This window comes from Suncus etruscus, chromosome 18, assembly GCF_024139225.1.
Source record: "Suncus etruscus isolate mSunEtr1 chromosome 18, mSunEtr1.pri.cur, whole genome shotgun sequence".
Lineage (NCBI taxonomy): Eukaryota > Metazoa > Chordata > Mammalia > Eulipotyphla > Soricidae > Suncus > Suncus etruscus.
Genome location: NC_064865.1, coordinates 57,443,289 through 57,464,071, shown reverse-complemented (window position 1 = coordinate 57,464,071; position 20,783 = coordinate 57,443,289). Strand labels below are relative to the sequence as shown.

General features: G+C 41.4%; 8 non-coding genes across 8 annotated transcripts; 7 read left to right on the top strand and 1 right to left on the bottom strand.

The window, feature by feature from the left end:
• Positions 1–234: 234 nt before the first annotated feature.
• Positions 235–307, top strand: TRNAR-CCG (transfer RNA arginine (anticodon CCG)). The gene has a single exon. It is a non-coding gene; the product is annotated as a tRNA-Arg (tRNA).
• A 3,285-nt stretch (positions 308–3,592) lies between these two features.
• On the top strand, positions 3,593–3,664 carry TRNAA-AGC (transfer RNA alanine (anticodon AGC)). The gene has a single exon. It is a non-coding gene; the product is annotated as a tRNA-Ala (tRNA).
• Positions 3,665–6,465: 2,801 nt separating this feature from the next.
• Positions 6,466–6,537, top strand: TRNAA-AGC (transfer RNA alanine (anticodon AGC)). Its single transcript has one exon. It is a non-coding gene; the product is annotated as a tRNA-Ala (tRNA).
• Positions 6,538–9,918: 3,381 nt separating this feature from the next.
• TRNAA-AGC (transfer RNA alanine (anticodon AGC)) lies at positions 9,919–9,990 on the top strand. The gene has a single exon. It is a non-coding gene; the product is annotated as a tRNA-Ala (tRNA).
• Positions 9,991–11,601: 1,611 nt separating this feature from the next.
• Positions 11,602–11,674, top strand: TRNAF-GAA (transfer RNA phenylalanine (anticodon GAA)). The gene has a single exon. It is a non-coding gene; the product is annotated as a tRNA-Phe (tRNA).
• A 1,573-nt stretch (positions 11,675–13,247) lies between these two features.
• TRNAA-UGC (transfer RNA alanine (anticodon UGC)) lies at positions 13,248–13,319 on the top strand. Its single transcript has one exon. It is a non-coding gene; the product is annotated as a tRNA-Ala (tRNA).
• A 4,534-nt stretch (positions 13,320–17,853) lies between these two features.
• Positions 17,854–17,926, bottom strand: TRNAK-UUU (transfer RNA lysine (anticodon UUU)). Its single transcript has one exon. It is a non-coding gene; the product is annotated as a tRNA-Lys (tRNA).
• Positions 17,927–19,135: 1,209 nt separating this feature from the next.
• On the top strand, positions 19,136–19,207 carry TRNAA-AGC (transfer RNA alanine (anticodon AGC)). Its single transcript has one exon. It is a non-coding gene; the product is annotated as a tRNA-Ala (tRNA).
• Positions 19,208–20,783: the final 1,576 nt, after the last annotated feature.

Sequence of the window (20,783 nt, the reverse complement as noted above, 5' to 3'; positions counted from 1 at the left end):
GGGTCTTGTCTCCCTTCTCTGCCTCCCCAAGTCCTTGGAGTTTTTCCCCAAAAAACTTGGGGGTCTGCTCGGAGGTCGCCTCCCGGCCTCTCTGCATCCGAGGAAGTTTTTAAGAATTGGAGCATTTTCAATCAAATCAAATCAAATCAAATCGGAGCATTTTGAATAAGCATCTTCCATCTACAACGCCTCCCTTTCTTTGTAACTGACACAGAAAAGAGACTTTTGCCAGCTGGCCGCGTGGCCTAATGGATAAGGCGTCTGATTCCGGATCAGAAGATTGAGGGTTCGAGTCCCTTCGTGGTCGGGTTGTTTTTTAACACTTTTGTAAAAGAGTAGAAAATGCCACATTCTTAGCTAATGTCGTGTGTGTGTGTGTGTGTGTGTGTGTGTGTGTGTGTGTGTGTGTGTGTGTGTGTATGTGTGTGTGTGTGTATTTCCTAGTGGATGGGTGTGTGTGTGTGTGTGTATTTCCTAGTGGATGTGTGTGTGTGTGTGTGTGTGTGTGTATTTCCTAGTGGATGGGTGTGTGTGTGTGTGTGTGTGTGTGTGTCTAGTGGATGGGGCAGCCAGAGAGAGAAGCCTTACAGGTACCACCAGATTTTGTTCAAATGCAAAACCAGGAAAGCAAAGGGAAACAGCAAATCAGGTACATACACACACAGAGCATGTGGCGTGTGTGTGTGTGTGTGTGTGTGTGTGTGTGTGTGTGTGTGTGTGTGTGTGTGTGAGAGAGAATATTTCCTAGTGAATGGGGCAGATGAACTCAAATAAACACAGAAGCAAAATGACCAAGGTGAGTTTTCAGTTTGAGGTAAAAAGGAAGTTGAGCTGCAGAATAAGGACCCAGAGAATTTTTGGCAAATGCTGCTAAAAATAAAAAATGAAAAGAAATAGAAGTTCTTCAGAGTCCCTTTAGTACCACAAACACATCTGCCACCTCCTCCCAAACAGTGATCCCAGGAAGAAGCTTAAATGAAGTTCAAGGCCACCAAGGAAGAACTTTGACCCCAAACTGAACTAGCCTCGGAAGCCGTTTCTATTGGCACAAACATGATTGGTCTTGGTGACCAGGATGGTAAATGGATCAGGATCCATAAATGGATTGAAAGAGTATCCAGGTTCCAAAATAAAACTAGAATTAAATAACTAAAACAAACAAATAACCAGGGCCAGAGCTATAGTATAGGGGCTACACTTAATTTTTGGGGTAGGGGGCTAGAGTGTTTGCCTTGCATGCACCCAGGTTCTGAGTATTGCCAGAGTGAGCACAGAGCAAGGAGTAAGTCCTGAGCACTCCCAGGGGTGGCCCAAACAGCCAAAACAAGGAGAATTACCAGTGGTTGAGAGAGTGCAAAGGTTCAAACCAATGTTCAGTCAACTTGGGTTAGTTCCCACACCACAGAAAGTACATAATGTACTGATGAGTACATTTGTGATATAATAAATGATAGTTGTTATCAATGAATGCTACTATTCTGGGCTGTACAGTTAGTCCCAGAATATCATGGCTTGAACGATGCAGATAACTAATATGCGAATTTTTCCCCCTGTGGAAATTCTGAGTTCACTGATTCACCCATTCTCAGGTACCAAATGGTTGGATACGCATGAACAGAAGCCACAGTTATGCTGGATGAACTCTAGGGTACTAGAGAGCTTGGGGTGATGGGATGTTCAGAATTATTCAGGTGATTCAGATGTTCAGGTCCTAAAATAATCCCCCTTGGATTAACAAGGAATAGTGGGGATTGACACCCCAATCCACAAAATAGTTAAAGGACAGCAATAATTGTATACCTTTAGACAGCTTTCTCAGCTAAGTGTTTTCATTTCTGCAGATCTATCTAACTCAAGGTACATTAAATTTTTTTCCATAAAGGTAACATGTTCGCCCCCGGGATCTCCATCAAGCGAGTCCCCAAACCAAGGTGCTACATATCAGGGAGTATCTACTTGGACACACTATGAAAAGACAGTGTGACCTTTCGGGTGAAAGACAGTACTACCAATCTACTAATTCTTGGGGCCTACACTCAGTCTGCTGAATTCTGAATTTGAGGCCCCAATTTACATTTCCACAGGCCCTCCAAGTGAAACTGTGATGCATCCAGAGTGTGCCTCTGCACCCTGTGCTAAGGACCACCCAAAAGCAGGCCTCAGGCTGGAAGGCACAGGAGAGGGAAAATCTGGGGCCCATCCTCTGACAGGGCCTCTGAGCCCTGAGCCCTTAGTGCTGAACCCACAATTCTTTACCTCTTTTGCCTCTGGTCTGGGTCCTGTCCCTCACTGTCTTTTTCCTCTCCCAGTTCACTTCCCTCAGTTCATTTCAGTTTCCAATAATAGATTTTCCCATCCAGTGGTCCCCAAACTGTTCACTTGAGAGCAGATTCAAAATTTCAATCCCAAGAATCCCAGGTCTTTGATGATCGAGACATTCAGTGTTTGAAGTTGAGGGTGGGTGAGAAAGTAACCTGGAAAGATGCATTTGGCTAAGCTCGCCAGGTGATTGGTCATCTTTAGGTCCCCATCAGTGTTTTTAGAGGACTTATGTCCTTCATTCAGTCCTCATGGAAGGATGGCTGGGTACCCACACCTTGTCTCCCACTTCCCCATAAGACAGGAAGAATGTCTTTGTATTGTTCTAAATTCTCTGGCTGATCTAATAATGAAGATGTCATCGAATAGATTCCAGGAATGTAGACAGGGGTAGAGCATGTGTCTTGGCATGTTTGGGTCCTGGATTTAACCCATGGTAGACAGGCAAATGGAAGGACGGACACACACACACACACACACACACACACACACAGAGATTAACAGATTAACATGGGGTGGGAAACTTTTAATTTCACAAATACAGGAACCTCAAAAGCAGGAATGGCCAGGAAATTAGAATTTGTTTTGTTGTTTGTTTTCTTATAGCTGAGCTACTGAGAACATAGAGGTCTAGGGCTTCCAAGCAAGACCAGAGAGATGGAAAAGCAAAGTCTGCAAACAAATATTTGCTGATCCACGGAATTATGGTCAATTTACCATATGAAACATGGCAATATGAAACATGGTAAAGGGGCGAAGGGACTCAGAAAGAAATTGGAACAACCAGGTCTCTCTGATTTGCTCAAAACATTTGCACATCCAAGATGAGGGGACAGTCACCTTTGCTCAGCGGCCAGGACCCCCCAATTTCATGGTACTTGTCTTAGCAGCCAAGATGGGCCTGGAGCAAGGTGAGGGAGTCTAGGCACCCCTGAGACTCACCCGGGTCCGAGAGAATCTGGAGAAACTGGGAAAACAAAATTTAGGTTGATTTACTGCAAAGCCTCTTCAGCGGGTTTGAACCAAACCAGCATCCCCAAACCCGCCTTTTGGGGTTCCCCTTCCCCTCTCTCTGTTTCCTTTCCCTGCACCCTGCCCCTGGATGACCTAAGGGGTCACCTGGGACACTTAGACCCGGTGTGAGGTGTGCGATAGAGGAAAATAAAAACCCAGAAATCGAGTCAAAAGGAACAAAATCCATTCACTTCATGAATGTGCCCCAAAATTAATAGTCACGGATCATAGAAATATTTTTGGGCCCCGCCAAGCGTTAGGGGGTGTAGCTCAGTGGTAGAGCGCGTGCTTAGCATGCACGAGGCCCCGGGTTCAATCCCCGGCACCTCCAGTTTTTATGGAGGCCAGAAACCCGACCGTTAGCTTTAAGATTTTGGGGGAGAAAAGGGTCTGATGGCAGTAAGCTGAAAACAACACCCACAAAATGAACATTTTCCCAGCAGTGACTTGGAGAATTTGGTCAACCCACTTTTGTGCTTCCCTGAGCCACTAGCATCACAAAGCCCTGACAGTGGCCTAGAAGCCACCTAGTGGCAGTACTGAGTTGTGTGCTGTCCAGTTCTCCATAAGGATGTTATTGGGGTTTTGGGGTTTCTGGTATGCTGGATTTTTAAACTTATTATTATTTAATAAAAAATTAAATAGACATTAAAATATTAATATTTAAAAAATTAATGCTTGTTTGTTGTCTGCTGGATTCTTAAAATTTTATGGGGAGATTGCTTTCACAGAGGAAATCATTCTAGAATCTATTTTTGACAGATGCTCTTAAGACCATTTTTTTTTTCTATGAAATAGCATTTCAAAAATCACAATCAAGCCTGGAATCTCAGTATAAACTATTGAATTCACACCTTTGACTAGGTGGCCTGTTTTGGATTTTTGCCTGGCAAAAGGGAGAGCTGCTATCAAGGCATTTGAAGAAGTCAGATCATATCCAGAATTTATTAAAGTTACAAAGCACAGTGGATCAGAGCTGTGGAGAAGGATGTTTGGCGGGCACAGGGTTCTTTACCCAATATGGGGCTCAATTTTGCACTTTCATACCAGTTGGTTCTTCCTCTCACGGAGTCTTCTTCACCTACTTTTAAATGCCTTGGGCCTAACTTCAGAATATCTTCTGTTATGGCAAGATAATTTAGGACTAGGCAAAGCCAATCAACAATTCTCTTGAGCCAGAATCCAAAATAGGATTGAGAATTTCCACTTTGTCTATTTTATGGTGCATGACTCGAATTTACAAGAAAAACAAAGGGAGAACCAAAGGAAAGTTTTCCTTGCCTTGTCTTTCTCTGTATTCACTCCTTTGGAAAATTCTAACCACTGCAAGCTTTCCTTAAGGAAAAATTAGTTAATCAATAAAGTAGGCCAGCCTAGACTTGAAAGAAAACCTGCAGATGCTCATAGGGACAAGCCCTGAGATTAATACAGACACCAGCAGCTTCAGAACAACTTGGGGTTCATGGTACATGGCCCTGGGGTCTCTGGAACAGAGGAAGTCACCCAGTGTGGTAAAGTAACTTCACACAGGCACCCTGAAACTGTGGCCCATGGGGCATCATATGGCCTGCCGAGGTCATTTATCCTGTCCACTGGGTGTTTTTTGCCACTGCTGTTTAGTTTTGTTGGTTTTTAATTCAAAATAAGATGTATGCAGTGTGGACAGTAATTTGTTCATAGTTTTCTTTTTTAGGCTACAGTCTATCCCCCACAACCATCTGGGGGACAGTGAACTGGTCCCCTGGTCAAAAAGTTTGAAGACTCCTGAAACCATACTCTGGGTAAGGTCTTTAAAAAAGGAGCAAGTAGGTGCTAAATAAATTATTTCACCAGAAAACTCAAGAAGTAGCAAAATTCTTACTTTGTCTGTGAACATTTCCCCCCTTCCATTCTTTTGTTTAAAAAAAAAAAATCCAGCCCCAAAAAATCTTTGATTTGCTCTTCCTCCACCAATTAATTCCACCTCTACTCAAAACCATTTTTGTTGTTCCTTTGCTGAGTGTTTTATTAGGATAGCGTCTTGAAGTTTCTCAAATGCTTTCATTGCAACTACTAAAATAATCACATGAATTTTGCCCCTGATTATTTTACTGTCTTTCATTAGCTGAGTTATTATTGTAGCATTCCAGGCTAAAGTTGTATTTACTGCTCATGCGGTGTAATATTTTTAATATGTGGCTTTGAATTAGGCCTGCTAGAATTTTCTTTAGGATATTTGGGTCAATATTTGTCAGGAATTTTGGTGTGTAGTTTTTTGTGAGGTGTAGCTGCGTCTTGATTTGGTGACAGAATAAAGTTATGCTATAGACTAGGGTAGGAAATAGGGTAGGAAAAGTTTCTGGTGCGATTTCTTTGAGGAGGGTTATATAATTTTTTTTAGATTTTTTGGCCACACCAGTTCCATTTTATGTTTATTTCTTAACATCAGTTGTAAAATCCCTCTTTATATTTTTGGTTTTTATTATATAAATCTTTTTTTTTAATGAATCTAGTTAAGCTTGTCAATTGTGTTCATTTTTTTTTAAACCATCCATTGATTTTCCTGGATTATTTTTAATTTTCTTTTCTTATGCCTTCATCTATCTCTAAAGTAGTTATTATTTTCTTCCTTCAGCTCACTCTGGCTTTAGCTTGTTCCCTGAGCATCAAGTTAGATGGAACATTTTGATTTCTTTTGACTTTTAAAAATATATGCATTCAACACTGGGAAATAAATGCCCATGATTATCATCCGTCGTATGGGCATGTTGGCTTTTCATTTTTATTTATCTTTGCAGTGTGTCCAGGAGGGGCCAGATGAAGCTGGAAAAAGGTCTCCTGCCACTACCAACTGGCAACCTTTTGGGGATTTTGCATCAAAAATGCAATTTGGGAGGGCTATGGGAGAAAAACAATAAAATAAAATAAAATAACAATTTTTGCATTTGGCTCTTCTTTTAGCCAAGAGGGACTGAGGAGGAGAGAAAAGAGATGTCGGGCCAGTAGGTGTCACTGGATTGCCACGGGGATTGCAACCAGACACCAAATCTTGTAAAAAGGCCAGAAAAAGAAATTAAAAAAAAAAAAAAAAATGAAAATAAAAAAAGGCAGAATTCTGTCTTGAGCCTATTCCCGAGGGTTCCGTCCTGCGGAGGGGGTGTAGCTCAGTGGTAGAGCGCGTGCTTAGCATGCACGAGGCCCCGGGTTCAATCCCCGGCACCTCCAGTTTTGCATTTGACAGTTTTTTCCTCCTTTAAACTCTTATTTTTTCCTCCTTTAAACTCTTATTTTTTCTCTCTCTTTCAGAAGGAAACGAAACTATCTCGGAACCATCGGATTTCTGGCTTTTCACTCCTCCGGCTGCTGACCCTGCAAAGAAGCTCTGGACCTAAGGCTTTCTCCAAAAGGACAAGCCTTTGTCTTGCCCCCTTTGGTTCCTTTTTTTAAAATTCCATTTCATTATTTCAATTTAAATGTTATGTATTGAATGGTATTATTTTATGTATTATGCATTTGATTTTATTTGCTATTTCATTGTATTTTACTTTGCTTTTTTATTTTCTTTATTTTCTATTTCATGTGTTTGATTTAATATTTTATTTATTTATTTAATATGTTGTTTTATCTCATTTTATTTCATTCATTTTATATTTTATGTGATTTATTTATTTAATATGTTGTTTTTATCTTATTTTATGTTATTTATTTTATATTTTATGTAATTTATTTATTTAATATGTTTTATCTTATTTTATTTTATTTATTTTATATTTTATGCAATTTATGTATTTAATATGTTGTTTTATTTTATATTTTATTTCATTTTGCAGCTTGATGAATGTTTTGCCTTCAGATGGCGGGAAGGAAAAAGCCCAGGGGGGAACCACTCCCGAAAATAACAGCACGGGAGCTCTCCTGCTTTTCTTCTGCTTCCTGAGCTGAGCACTGCAAAATGGGAAAAGGAGCATTTCCATTTGATCGGTGCAAGCGAAGGCCATGCTGTGGGCTCAGAAATGCATCGCAGAGAAGACCTCTAAAGTCACCGGTGATTTTGCAATTTTGTTCTTTTTTTCTTCCTCCCTTGTCCTTCCAGGGCATTTACCCAGACGACTGAATGATTGGCAGGTCACTTTAGCAGCGACACAAGCACCCCCTGTCGGAAAGGAGTGTCCACAGTTGCATTGCTGAGTCCTTCCTTGGCCATCAATTTTGAGCTGGGGGAAACTGAGGCCTTGTTGGAAATGCTGAATGTCAGCCCACATCCCAAGCTGCAGGTCTGATGCAACAGCATTTCAGTGAGCCCCCATGACAGCCACTCTTTTGCATGTTATATTTTGGGGTGCACAGGCTTGAGTGTTATGTCTTAGAAGGCAATAAAACTATATAGGATTATAGTTTTGTTTTGTTTTGTTTTGTTTTGTTTTTTACCCATTTTTCTATTTGGACTTAGAGCAGAAATTGCAGACATACTTTTCTAATGTTCAATCATTTTATTCTTCTCATTACTCTTCATTGTCTTTCTGTTTATAGCTTTTCGACCTATGTCATTGAATTTGGTATGCAATTTTATTATCTTTTAAATGTTATTGTAATGTTTTGCAACTGGGCTCATTTCCAGGGTCAACTGGAAAAGTTGTAGTTTGGATTCTGCAGGGCAGTATTGTAATTAGGGTAGAGTCTTCTAATTACTTTAAAGTAATGAGCTACTTGTCTTTACCAAATCTTTAGGATTTAAACTTTAATTTTTGCATTAAGTCCCTTTTGTATACTAATTCCAGTATATAAATTATATAAAAGCATCATTTTGGAGATTCCCAAATTCTTTGTTAAGTGTAATGAAAAGACCCTTCACTCTCTGGGTTTAGATAAAGTCAGACCCACCTTCCATCCTGTGAAGGAAGTTATTAGGGAATTATTTAAACTTTAATTTAAATAATTTATTTTTGTTTAGGGGCCACACCCAGTGGGGCTCAGGACTTTTTCCTGACCCTGCACTCCTGGCCATACGAAGGGGACCCTATGGAGAAGGGGATCATATGGGATTCTGGGGATTGAACCAGAGTGGGCTGCATGCAAGACAAATACCCACCCTCAGGCTCCAAAACTGTTTAATTTTAAAGCACAATATTGTAAACCAAGGTGCCTAAAATAAAATATAAATTTAAAAGAGTCATATTTGGGGGCTAGAGAGGGGAGGGCACTTGCCTTGCATGCAGCCAACCTGGGTTCACGTCCTGGCATCTCTACAGAATTTGAACCCAGGGTTCAAACACTGAATACTGCCTGAGCGCAGAGCCAAAAGTTATCCCTGAGCAATGCCCGCCTGGCCCCAAAACGGAAAAAAAAAAAAAAAAAAAAAAAAAAAGATTCATAATTTTTTTACCCGTATTTTGGTAGAATTGTGAATTTTGTGTCAGCCTATCACAATCTGATAATGGCTAAACATAGAATTTTTAAATTTAATTTAATTTTTTAATATCTTTATTTAAACACCGTGATTACAAACATGATCGTAGTTGGGTTTCAGTCATTAAAAGAATAAACAAAAAATTTCTAACTTTAGTTTTACTTCTACGTTTATCACAATTTAATGAACTAAGAAGCCTTACTGTCTTTTCCATATTTACTCATGAAGACATGCAAGAAAAATAACCATTGACTGTCATTGTGTGTCCTTCAAAGTATTTGAGGAGGCTCTTTAAATCAACTTCTGCATTCTTTTGAATCCTTCTCATCATTTTTGAAATAGCTAAATCTACCTGACAAGCAAATTAGTCTCAGCTCATTATAGTACTTTCCCTGGACCAGAATTAGTCAAGTGAGTTCTGGTTCATGTTAGTGGAAGATTAAACTGAAAAATAAAAATATTTTGGCATCTTTTCTTCTCCGTCCTGTTGGCAGACAGACCTGGGGAAAAATAAGCATATAATTACGCATGCTTAATTTCACACTGATGCCACTAATTGTCATCCTACTCCAAACACAGGGCATTGGTTTCCAAGATGAATGAATGAACTAATTTATATCTATAAAAATAAAATAAAATAACGATCACACAAAACATCACACTTCTATATCTACAGCATGTTAAGAAATAACCGGTTCCGCAGAGGTTAAGATTTAGGAACCAAGTAGAATATAAAATACTTTCTTGACTATATCTTTTTTCCTTTGGTGGCATTGTGTTAATTATTTTGAAAAGGAGCTAGATTTATTTCTATTTGCATTCAATTTTTTGCATGTTTTCATATACGCTTGTCAATCTTTGTCCAATCCGTAAAACATGAACACATCCTAGCTACATACAGAAAGTAAAAGGGGAAAATATTGTTGGAGAATGTTGTAGGCCTGGACATACAGAAGCCAATTCCTGGATATTTAATCTAATGGGGAGCAGACTTTGAGGTGGGGGTTCATTGCAAATTCCACCCAAATCAAGAACAGTGCTTTTCTTTCTGCTGCTCAGGCACCCTTTTGCCTAGAGCAGGCCTGGGTTCCAGAAGATGTAATAAAAAGAAAATGAGAATTTTTGCAGAACCCAATCTCCAAGTCCAGACAATGGCCTTCATAATTGGTGTAGGTTCTTGAGCGCCCAGGACAGTGGCAGGGGGTATAGCTCAGTGGTAGAGCGCGTGCTTAGCATGCACGAGGCCCTGGGTTCGATCCCCAGTACCTCCACTTGTGTTCCTTCCTCCGTATGTTGTGGAACTAAGGTTCTTGCACTGCAAGGTGCTTTCTGTTTTGGGGGGACTGCAAGAGGGAACATATGCAGTCATTTTGGTTCTGTTGTCCACCCAATCTCTGTGTCTGTCTGTCTGTCTGTCTGGGCCTTCTGCTCCATTCTTACTGGCAGTGGTTGGCACGAGCTTGCTAGTGGCAACTGTGGGCCGGAGACGCGCAAATTGATCCGCAAACCTGCAGCTGCAGAGAAGAAAAGGGGACGCGGCCCTTCCTCTGTTTTTGCTCCCCAGGGGAAATAGCACATGTGGGCTGGACAGAAGCTCTGGGGTGCCAGATCAGTCTAGAGAGAACACTCCTCTTCTCCCTCCCTCCTTTCCTTCCTCCCCATTTCTCTCTCCCTCCCTCAACCTTTCTTTCTTTCTTTCTTTCTTTCTTTCTTTCTTTCTTTCTTTCTTTCTTTCTTTCTTTCTTTCTTTCTTTCTTTCTTTCTTTCTTTCTTTCTTTCTTCTTTATTCTTTCTTCTTTCTTCTTCTTCTTCTTTCCTTCCTTCCTTCCTTCCTTCCTTCCTTCCTCCTTCCTTCCTTCCTTCCTCCCTCCTTCCTTCCTTCCTTCCTTCCTTCCTTCCTTCCTTCCTTCCTTCTTCTTTCTTCTTTCTTTCTTTCTTTCTTTCTTTCTTTCTTCTTTCTTCTTTCTTTCTTTCTTTCTTTCTTTCTTTCTTTCTTTCTTTCTTTCTTTCTTTCTTTCTTTCTTTCTTTCTTTCTTTCTCTCTCTCTCTTTCTTTCTTTCTTTCCTTTCCTCCCTCCCTCCCTCCTTTCCTCCCTCCCTCCCTCCCTCCCCCCTCTCTCCCTCCCTCCCTCCCCTCCCCTCCTTCCCTCCCTCCCTCCCTCCCTCCCTCCTTCCCTCCCTCCCTCCCTCCCTCCCTTCCTTCCTCCCTCCCTTCCTTCCTCCCTCCCTTTCTCCCTCCCTTCCTCCCTCCCTTCCTCCCTCCCTTCCTCCCTCCCTTCCTCCCTCCCTTCCTCCCTCCCTTCCACCCTCCCTTCCTTCCTTCCTTCCTTCCTTCCTTCCTTCCTTCCTTCCTTCCTTCCTTCCTTCCTTCCTTCCTTCCTTCCTTCCTTTTTTCCTTCCTTTACTTTTTTCCCTTTTCTTTCTTCTTTCTTTTCCCCCAATAGAAAATAGATATTTTCCAAACTCTCCAAGGACACCTCCTTTCCTCCCTCACTTCCTCCCCAAGTACTGTGTTTTATCAACAGAGCACAGTTCTCTGTGTAGTTTCAAGCATGTTTCAGAGGAATCTAAGGTGGGGAGCAGACAGACAGACAAAGAGAAAGAGACAGACCGAGACAGAAGACACAGACAGAGACATAGAGAGAACCCTCACTTTATTTTCAGTCATCCAAGTTACAATCAACCTACAGACACCCAGAGAACAGGAACATGCCCCCCTAGAAATCCAGATTGCAGTCCATTTCTTTCTTGCTCTGGAAGTTGTGTTGGAGATCAAACCCAGGTCAACCTCTTACAGGACAAACACTTGCCCCACTGTACTAGCTCGTCAGTCCTGAGCCAGTAACTTTTTGGAAAATTAACTAATCAGTTATGCTCGTGGTTGCCGAAATAGCTCAGTTGGGAGAGCGTTAGACTGAAGATCTAAAGGTCCCTGGTTCGATCCCGGGTTTCGGCAGTTTTGCATTTAATCCCATTATGCAGCAGTTAATCCAGATCACAAAGTGTTTACAGATAATTGAGTTAAAAAAATATTTAAACAATACCTTTAAAGAGAATTAAAAGGCACATGTCTAGTTAAATTATTTTATTATGCACAGGGACTAGAGCTGAAATGAAAGCAAATGGTCAGGTCAGAGAGACAGGTAAATGAATGATCCCACTCTTCCTTTTTCATTTCTCCGGATTATAAATACCATTAAAATTCTTCTTTTCAAACGATCTTTTGGTTCCTCTGTGTCTGTTTTGTGCGGACAACTCCTGACTGTGTTTGGAGGGAAGAATCCAACTTCACTACTGCATCAAGTTGCAACTGGAAATTGGTACAAAATAAAAAGCAATCTCAAGGTGGAAACATCAGAAGACAGGAACTTGGAATTAGATCATTTTGCCCCTAGCCACTTAGCTATAGTTTATTTTTTTATTCTAACTAACCCTGAATATAATCTTAATATTGGCAAGAGCTCCAACATTGGTACTGAATGAGAAGTAGGTAGTGTTATGTGCCAGCAAAATGCATTTTCTTGTCACTTCCACATAATCAAAAGTCTTATCATAAATAAGATCAGAATTCAAAAAATGCCCAGGAGCAAACTAATTCTCTAAATATCATTTTACAAGCACACTTTCCCATCTTTACTAACCCTCCACATCCTGCTAGCTACTGTTTTCTCATAAGTCCAGGAACTCTGGAGATGGGGATAGTTGCCTGAATTCTCTCCACTTAGTAAATCACCTGCATCTTGCATTTAACTTGAGCAAATCTAGCTCATCTCCTATTCTCAGTCTTTTCCCATGACCAAAATTACTGAAAAGCAAAAACAAACTCCCTCAACTTCTCTACTGTCTTCTGCTTGGCTATGCCTGGCATGTTTTAAATTATTTTTTATTATTAATTTTTAATTTTGGTTCCTCAAATCTTGAGGAGAGGAGGCTTGTTTTTTATAGAGATTTTTTTTTTAGAAGTCTAGTAATTTCCTAAATTACCTGGGTGCCCAGAGGAGCAGAGAAAAAGAGCCTCACAGTGGAACTAAGTTGGGTGCAGCACCCTGAGGTTTTTCCTCCACTAAACTTGGGTGCCTAAAATTCCCTGGAAACAAGTAACAAATACCATAAAGGAAGGAGGGAGGGGGAAATACCTAAATTTAAAAGCCCTAATCTTTGGGTCAAGACGCATCTAGAGTTTATTTTTTGGGCCTCACCCGAAGGTGCTCAGGGTTCTGCTCTCTGTGCTCAGGAATTGGCCTTAGAAAACCAAGTGGGATGATGGCAAGGCTTGAACCCAGGTCATCTACGTGCAAGTTTAAGGTGTTCCCCACTGGAGCATCGCTCTGGCTGCAGGTTAAGAAATATTTGTAGGAAATTAAAAATAAAAAAATTGATCCTTGATTCATTCTTTGCCAAAGAGGAGATGCTAATAGTGTTGTAAACCCACAATGAAAACCTCTTTGCATTTATTTTGCACCCAGGGGAGTGTTGGGCGGTGTAAGTGACATTTCTCAGGGACAGGTAGAGAAGTGCTACCATGTGGTGGGGGTGTAGCTCAGTGGTAGAGCGCATGCTTTGCATGTATGAGGCCCCGGGTTCGATCCCCGGCACCTCCAGTTCCTTTTTTTTTCTTTCTAAGTAATCGTATTCAAACCATTCATTCCTTTCACAAGCAGGGAGCAGTAGAAAGAAAAGCCAGTGGATTACTTAAATTCTCCTTTTCTCTTGCTGTGAATGTTGACATAGTAGGTCACTGCAGAGACAGAAGACAAACAAAGAGGCAGGTGGTAGGCAGAAGGAGAATGGGGTTCCATCTCTTGAACCCCAACAAAAAATGCACCTTAATAAGTGCCTCACCTGGGTTGCAGTTTGACCTGCTATTGCAGGAAAGGCCAAGGCAGCGACTGGGAAAATCCTGCAGTATCCCCAAGAATATTTTCCTTTTTTTTGCTTGATGGGGAAGACAAACTCTATTTTGGGGTTCCTCCAGAAACAGTCTCATGCCGTGGTGCCCAGAGCACCACCCAAAATTTCTCCATGAAAGAACTCTGACCTCTCGGTTTTGCTTGTTTGTTTGTTTGTTTTTATTTGGGGGCCACACCCAGCTGTGTTCAGGATTACTCCTGGCTCTGTGCTCAAAGGTCACTTCAGGAGACCATATGGGGGTGAAGCCTGGCTTGGCTTAGTGCAAAGGAAACCCTTAAGCTGGTGTATTATTATGATGCTGGCCCCAATATTTTTATACAGAAAGTTTAAAGCAGTCAATGGGATAAAGGTGAAGATGGTACTGGAATAAAAAACTCAATTATTATTTCTTCTAAATAACTTTTAGCCTTGAAACAGTTCCTGCCTGCCTCCATGAATCAGCCCATTATTTCCACAAAAGCTATTCTGGGGGTTCAACTCTGTTGCGCACCATTCTAAAATGTGAATAGAAGAAATGAAAAAAAAAAAAAAATCCAGATTGTGTGCAAATTGATTGCTAAAGAGACTGCATGTAGGCCAACAAGGAGAAATTCCTATTCCAAAAAGACTCCTGATGGTTTTCAGACTCAGCAAGGACTGGGAGAGAGGAAGGACCTTCTTCGCTCCACCATGGCCCTTTGGGTGGGATTTCAGCTCTGGGAGCTCTGAGTGGATTGATTTTCTGTTGAACGAAGTGTTTTCTGGAGAGAATAAAATTCAAAGTTCTGTCCACCCTAATAACCTAGCAGGCTCCCACGATGTGCTGACTTATTTCTCTCCCAGAAATACCTAGGGACCAGAATGAGAGTACAGAGGGGAGGGCTCTTGCCTAAGTTCCATCCTTGGCCTCCTATATGATTTCCTGTGCACCTCCAGGAGTGATCCCTAAGCACAGAGCCAGGAGTAAGCCCAGAGCACTGCTGGATATAGCCCAAAGCGAAAAAACAAGTTGACACTCAGAGATTTAAGGAATTGTCTCAATACACAGTGAAACATCGCTCACCCACCAGAACAGATGAAATCATGCAGTTGGCCACAACTGTGGAATCGGAGGGGAATTGGAGGAAGTCATGTACTAAGTGAAATGGGTCAGAAGAAAAGAAAAAAGGCAACAAACACCAGGTGATCCTGGTACCTAGGAGAGTTTCATGAAGGAATGAAATAATGCCCTGTAGAAACAGCCCAGATCCAGGCAGTTGAACTATGACCTATTGTGCAGTCCGGGGGTGGGATAGGGAGGACGGAGATTGGGTTCCAGGTGGAGGGACATAGAAATCAGGTCGGGGTATGGTGTCTCAGTACTGTACCTATATGGGTATAAAACAATAATACTTGGTTCTATGGTAAAAACAGTTAAAACATAAAAAGAATAATATCTGGTACTGCCAAGGCACTCAGGATGGAAGTCAATGATATGTTTTAATATCAAATTTGAAGTGGAAGTGTATCATTATTATTAGTTTGGGGCCTACACTTGGCAATGCTCAGGACTTGCTCCAGGCCCCATGTTTAGGGCTTTCTAGAGGCCAAACTCTGGCCTCCCTCTGCAGTGCTGCAGAGGATTTAACTGGAGTCAGCCAAATGCAATATTCACTGCACTTTCTTTCTGGCCCCTCCATATCTTTTCTGGGATACACTGTTTCCTCAGGCACTTCCATGATGAGACATGTGAGACAGAGAGGCATTGAGAAGGACACCCAAGGGAGAGTGTTGGGTGGGAGGGTTCCTCTTAAAGAAAAAAAAAATCTTTTTTTTTTTTTTAATTTTTGGTTTAGAGCCAGACCCTACAGTCTCAGGGCTTACTCCTGGCTCTGGTTTCAGGGATCACTCCTGGTATATGCTCGGGGAACCACATGCAGTGCTCGGGCTCAAATTAAGATTAGCAGTGTGCATGGTCCCTATCTGTTTTATCTTTGAGGGAAAGCCTTCTGTGCTCAGGGAGCTGGGGGCCACCCCTAGATAGTGTCAGCATATCTGGCAGCTCTGCTGAGCACTTGAGTTCCAGGACTTGACTTTGCTCTGGGCAAGACCATACCAGGTTATACTGGCCCAGAGGTACTGGGGTGAAGGGGCAAGTGGTGCCAGGGGATGAACCAGGGTAGGATGAATGCAAGTCATGTACCTATTTATTTTGCATAGAATTTAGTACTATGCAAGTTAAATTAGTGTAGGGGCCAGGGTAATAGCCCAACAGGTATGGCACTTTCCAAGATTGATCCCTCTGAGCTCAGAGTCTGGAGTAAACCCTGAGTGCTGCCCAAAACAAAATAAAACAAAGAAACAGATTTTGGGGCCACACCTAGTGACGCTTAAGGGTTACTCCTGGCCCTGCACTCAGAAATTGCTCTTGGCTTAGAGGACCATATGGGGGGGGGGAGGGGGGTGTTTGTTGAACCACAGTCCAGCTGCGTGCAAGGCAACTGCCTACCGCTGTGCCATTGCTCTGGCCTCAAGCAGTGTACTTTTTGCTTCAAAGGCCAAACCTAATTTTATAAAGCTCAAGAGGAAGCAAATTTTGGTAGATATCATTATATTTACAAGTATAAGAGCATTATACCTACAAGTATTATCTAATACAAATATATAATTATGAACATATCAAATCATATATAATTTAGTGCTGCCATGATCCCCTTCCTTCTTCATGCCTTTGACTTCTTCATTTATCACTGCCTTTTGTCTGAAGAGCCTTAGTCTTTTAGAATTTTTCTGCAGACTGTATTATCTTAAAAAATTTTTTTAACCTTTTGAGAATATATTAAATTTTTGGAGTTTGTTTTGGGGTCACACCCAGCAGTGCTCTGGACCTAATCCTGGTTCTGTGCTTGACATCACTCCTGGTGGGACTTAGGGGATCCCATGGGATGCTGGGTATTGAATCTAGGTTAGTTATATTCTAGGCAAGGCTCCTACCCACTGTAATATTGTTCTGGCCTGAAGATATCTTAATTTTCTCTTCATTCTTGAGGTATTTTACTTTGGGTATGATATTCTGAATTGATGAGCTTTCCCCACTCTTATGACATAGTCTCCCATAAACTCACCGCTATCATTTGCACTTACTTTTATCTGTGTGTACTGGGTTATGTTTCTTTGCTCTCACTCTTTTTTTCTTTGTTGTTAGTGTCTAACGTCATGATTGCGTTTTATTTCCAAGTCAGCTGAAGATGGATTCTGCTCCAAAAGCCATATAAAAATCCAGCTCTTCCTGGAAAGATAGCTCAAAGGCTAGAGGTTTGATCTCATGAATCCCAGAGCACTATTAAGAGCAATCTTGGAGCATAAAGCTGGGAACAGTATCTCTCCCCCATAGCTCTCCCACTGGTGTGACCTCAAAACAAACAACGTAGGACACACAGAAATCCATCTCTTGCATCCATCAGTCTCTACAGAGATCCAGACAGGGGTAACAACTCTTTTTTCACTGTGGAACACTCACACTTCAGAGGGAGAGCTATACTTTCCACAAATCAAAACTACAAAAATGATGTGGAATGTGGCATTTAAAAAAAAAAAGTTTCGGGGCCGGAGAGATAGCATGGAGGTAAGGCGTTTGCCTCTCATGCAGGAGGTCATCGGTTCGAATCCCGGCGTCCCATATATGGTCCTCCCGTGCCTGCCAGGAGCAATTTCTGAGCCTGGAGCCAGGAATAACCCCTGAGCACTGCCGGGTGTGACCCAAAAACCACACACACACAAAAAAAAAAAAAGTTTCCCATATAATAATTTTGCACCTATAAAGCAAGGAGCATGAGAGACTCTCTTTTTAATAAATTAATTACAAAGCCACTGATGACTGAGTTTCAGGTGTTCCAACACCAGTGTTCCTTCACCAGTGACCTTCAGAATGCCCCCAAATTTCCTTTAGCCCCCAAGCCTACATCTAAGGCAAGTCCCTTTTTGTTGTTGTTGTTGTTGTTGTTTTTGAACCACATCTGTCAGTGCTCAGAACTTAATTCTGACTGTTCTCAGAGATCTCTCCCAGTAGGCTTTGGGAGTGCTGGAGGAAAAAAAGCAGGGTTAATAATTTCCCATACCCCCTTCTGTCCTTTCTCCTCCTCTGAAGTAACCATTCCCCTTCCCGCAGTTATGGGAATGATCCCTTCACCCCAGTGACAAGCAGGACAAAACATGTTCTCCACATTTCTATTAAGTGAGCTGATAAAACAAGAAAGAGCTTACATGCGCCTGAACAGGGGCTTGAACCCTGGACCCTCAGATTAAAAGTCTGATGCTCTACCGACTGAGCTATCCAGGCCCACACCAATAGTGCTTAATTCATATTTATATAAATTCATATAATTCAAATTATATAGTTTAAATATAGTATAGTATAAATATGATATTTATTTGTAATAATATTTAATCTAGATTCACACACTGAAACCATGAAAAAGTGTCTTTGGATGTAGTACTGGACTGTGAGGTCTTGTGGTGTGATTCTTCGGTCTAAGGCATTCAAAGTGAAGCTAGATTTTGGCAATCATTTGATTAGTAAAAGAGAAGAGGGGAGGAGAAAGAAAGAAAGAAAGAAAGAAAGAAAGAAAGAAAGAAAGAAAGAGAGAGAAAACGGAAGAAAGAAAGAAGATATAGAGAAAGAAAGAAAAAGAAAGAAAGAAAGAAAAAGAAAGAAAGAAAGAATGAAAGAGAAAGAAAGAAAGAAAGAAAGAAAGAAAGAAAGAAAGAAAGAAAAAGAAAGAAAGAGAGAAAGAAAGAAAGAAAGAAAGAAAGAAAGAAGAAAAAGAAGAAAGAAAAGGAAGGAAGAAAGAAAAGAAAAGAAAGAAAGAAAGAAAGGAAGGAAGAAAAGGAAGAAAGAAAAAGAAGAAAGAAAGAATGAAAAGGAAGGAAGAAAGAAAGAAAGAAAGAAAGAAAGAAAGGAAGGAAGGAAGGAAGAAAGAAAGAGGGAAGAAAGAAAGAAAGAGAGAAGAAAGAAAGAAAGAAAGAAAGAAAGAAGAAAGAAGAAGAAAGAAAGAAAAAAAAAAAAAAAAAAAAAAAAAAAAAAAAAGAAAAAAGAAAGAAAAGAAAGAAAGAAGAAAGAAAGAAAAAAGAAAGAAAGAAAAAGATAGAAAAGGAAGGAAGGAAGGAAAAAAGAAAGAAGGAAAGAAAGAAAGAGGAAAGAAAAGAAAGAAGGAAGGAAGGAAGAGAAAGGAAGGAAGAAAGGAAGAAAGAAAGGAAGAAAGAAAGCTCTGTAGACTGAGAAAGCCTTTTCCTTTTCGCTTTCTTTCCCTTAAAAAGGAGAAAATCTAGAGATTTTGCAGGCAAGATCTGGGCCTCCTGATGGACAGGGCCAGAGGATGGAGGAGGGAACGAGCACCATCGGGAGCATCCCGGAGTCTTTGTAGGGTGTCTCTGACATCTCTCTTTGGACAGAAGAGAGACGTAATTTCATCCTGCAAATTCAGCTTTGACTGTGCAACACTTTCAGGTCTAAACAGAAATACCATATGCTCTAGGGAAGTGCCCCATAGGGGGTGTAGCTCAGTGGTAGAGCGCGTGCTTAGCATGCACGAGGCCCTGGGTTCGATCCCCAGCACCTCCACTTGCTTAGGAAGGGAAATCACCTTTTTCCAGGTTTACTTTCATTAAAAAAAAAAAAAAAAGAAAAGAAAGAAAAACAGGTTTACTCTCCTTCGCTTAGGAAAAGTTCAGCTTTTCCAGGTTTTTCCCTCCTTTCCTTATTTTGTGCACATGGGCCCCCTTGGACACTGATGCTGGGTACTGGGCCTTTATGCTTCTTGAGCCCCTCCAAAAACAATTGGGCTCTTTGCCCCTTGAAGACAGAAAGTGAGTAAAGGTTAGATAGAACCTTTCAGAACCACTCACTGAAGCCTAAAGGGAAAATGCCTGACAGCCCCCCAATTAGGAAATGACCTGCTCCCCACCAGCAGGGAAGAACTGACCCCCAGTCATGGGACTTCCCACCCTCCCCAGGAAAGGACCTGCTGGCCCTGCTGTCATTTCTGGTTAAGGAATCAGAGCCAGATGGAAAAAAAAAGACTGTTTTGAGAGGGGGGCTGGAAATTTTCTTTCCATTGCCCTCTAGTTCCCTCTCGGGGGGTGGCTTGCACCAAGGAATGATCCCCTGGTTCCCTTCCATGTGTAAGATGCCTGGAAGGGGGGGTTCAGGAGCCTCCAATGGACCCTCCCTAATGATTGTTAACATCCCCCCCCACCCCCAACCTCCATGCCAGCTCCTAACTCAGGACCTCACATTTGTATTCTGGAACTATATACTTTACTCCAGGCTCACATGTCCAGGGCCTGACCCAGGAAAGGATGAGAAACTGGAGAGTTCTGGGTGGAGGCAAGTTTCCCAAGTTCATTGGCTTTTGATGACTTATCTCATGACATGTGGCAGCTGTCTGGAAGATTTTCTGAGCCACCATCTGGGTTGGACACGAGATAAAATGGGTCTTATCTTTAAAAGAGCCCAGAGAACGGGTGCCTGACCAAATGAAAGGAAGCAGATCAAACTGGTTTTTTTTTCTCCATCCCCCCATGTTAAGGAATGAAGGGTTCAATCCTCAAAAAGAAGGACAATTTCTTCGACCTTGGCCTTAAAATCATTTTGATGGTTGATTGAAAGTTGCTCTCTTTTCTGAGCTTGAAAATTCATACTTTGAGTATCTCAAGATGAGGGGAAAACCCATGGGATATTTTCCATTTCCACGCACGTTTAAAAACACCACTTTAGAGGCCCCAGACAGATGCACAAAGATTTTGGCAAAGACAAAATGATTTTGGTACCTTCATCCAAAGAAAAACTTTGCACAGAAAAACTGGAGCACAGACATAATGTAATTTGTACTTATGTTCCAGCTACAAATGGATCTGATCTCCCCCCCCCCCCCCCCAAGTATTCCGGTTACATTCTCTGGGACATTTGTGTGTATCTCCCATAAAGGGTTATCAAGTCTTCTAAGGATTTAAGAACAAAAATTGAAGTTCAGGGCAGAAATGAAGAAGGCGAGGCATTGAGATCCACTAAATTTGTCTTAGTTCCTGAGATTTTAGTGCAAACAGGTATTTGAGCTAGAGGCGGCACTTTTGTGGGGAAACTTAGTATGTATTTTCTGTGGGGTCTTTTAGTCTGTATATATTTTATCCCCCATATA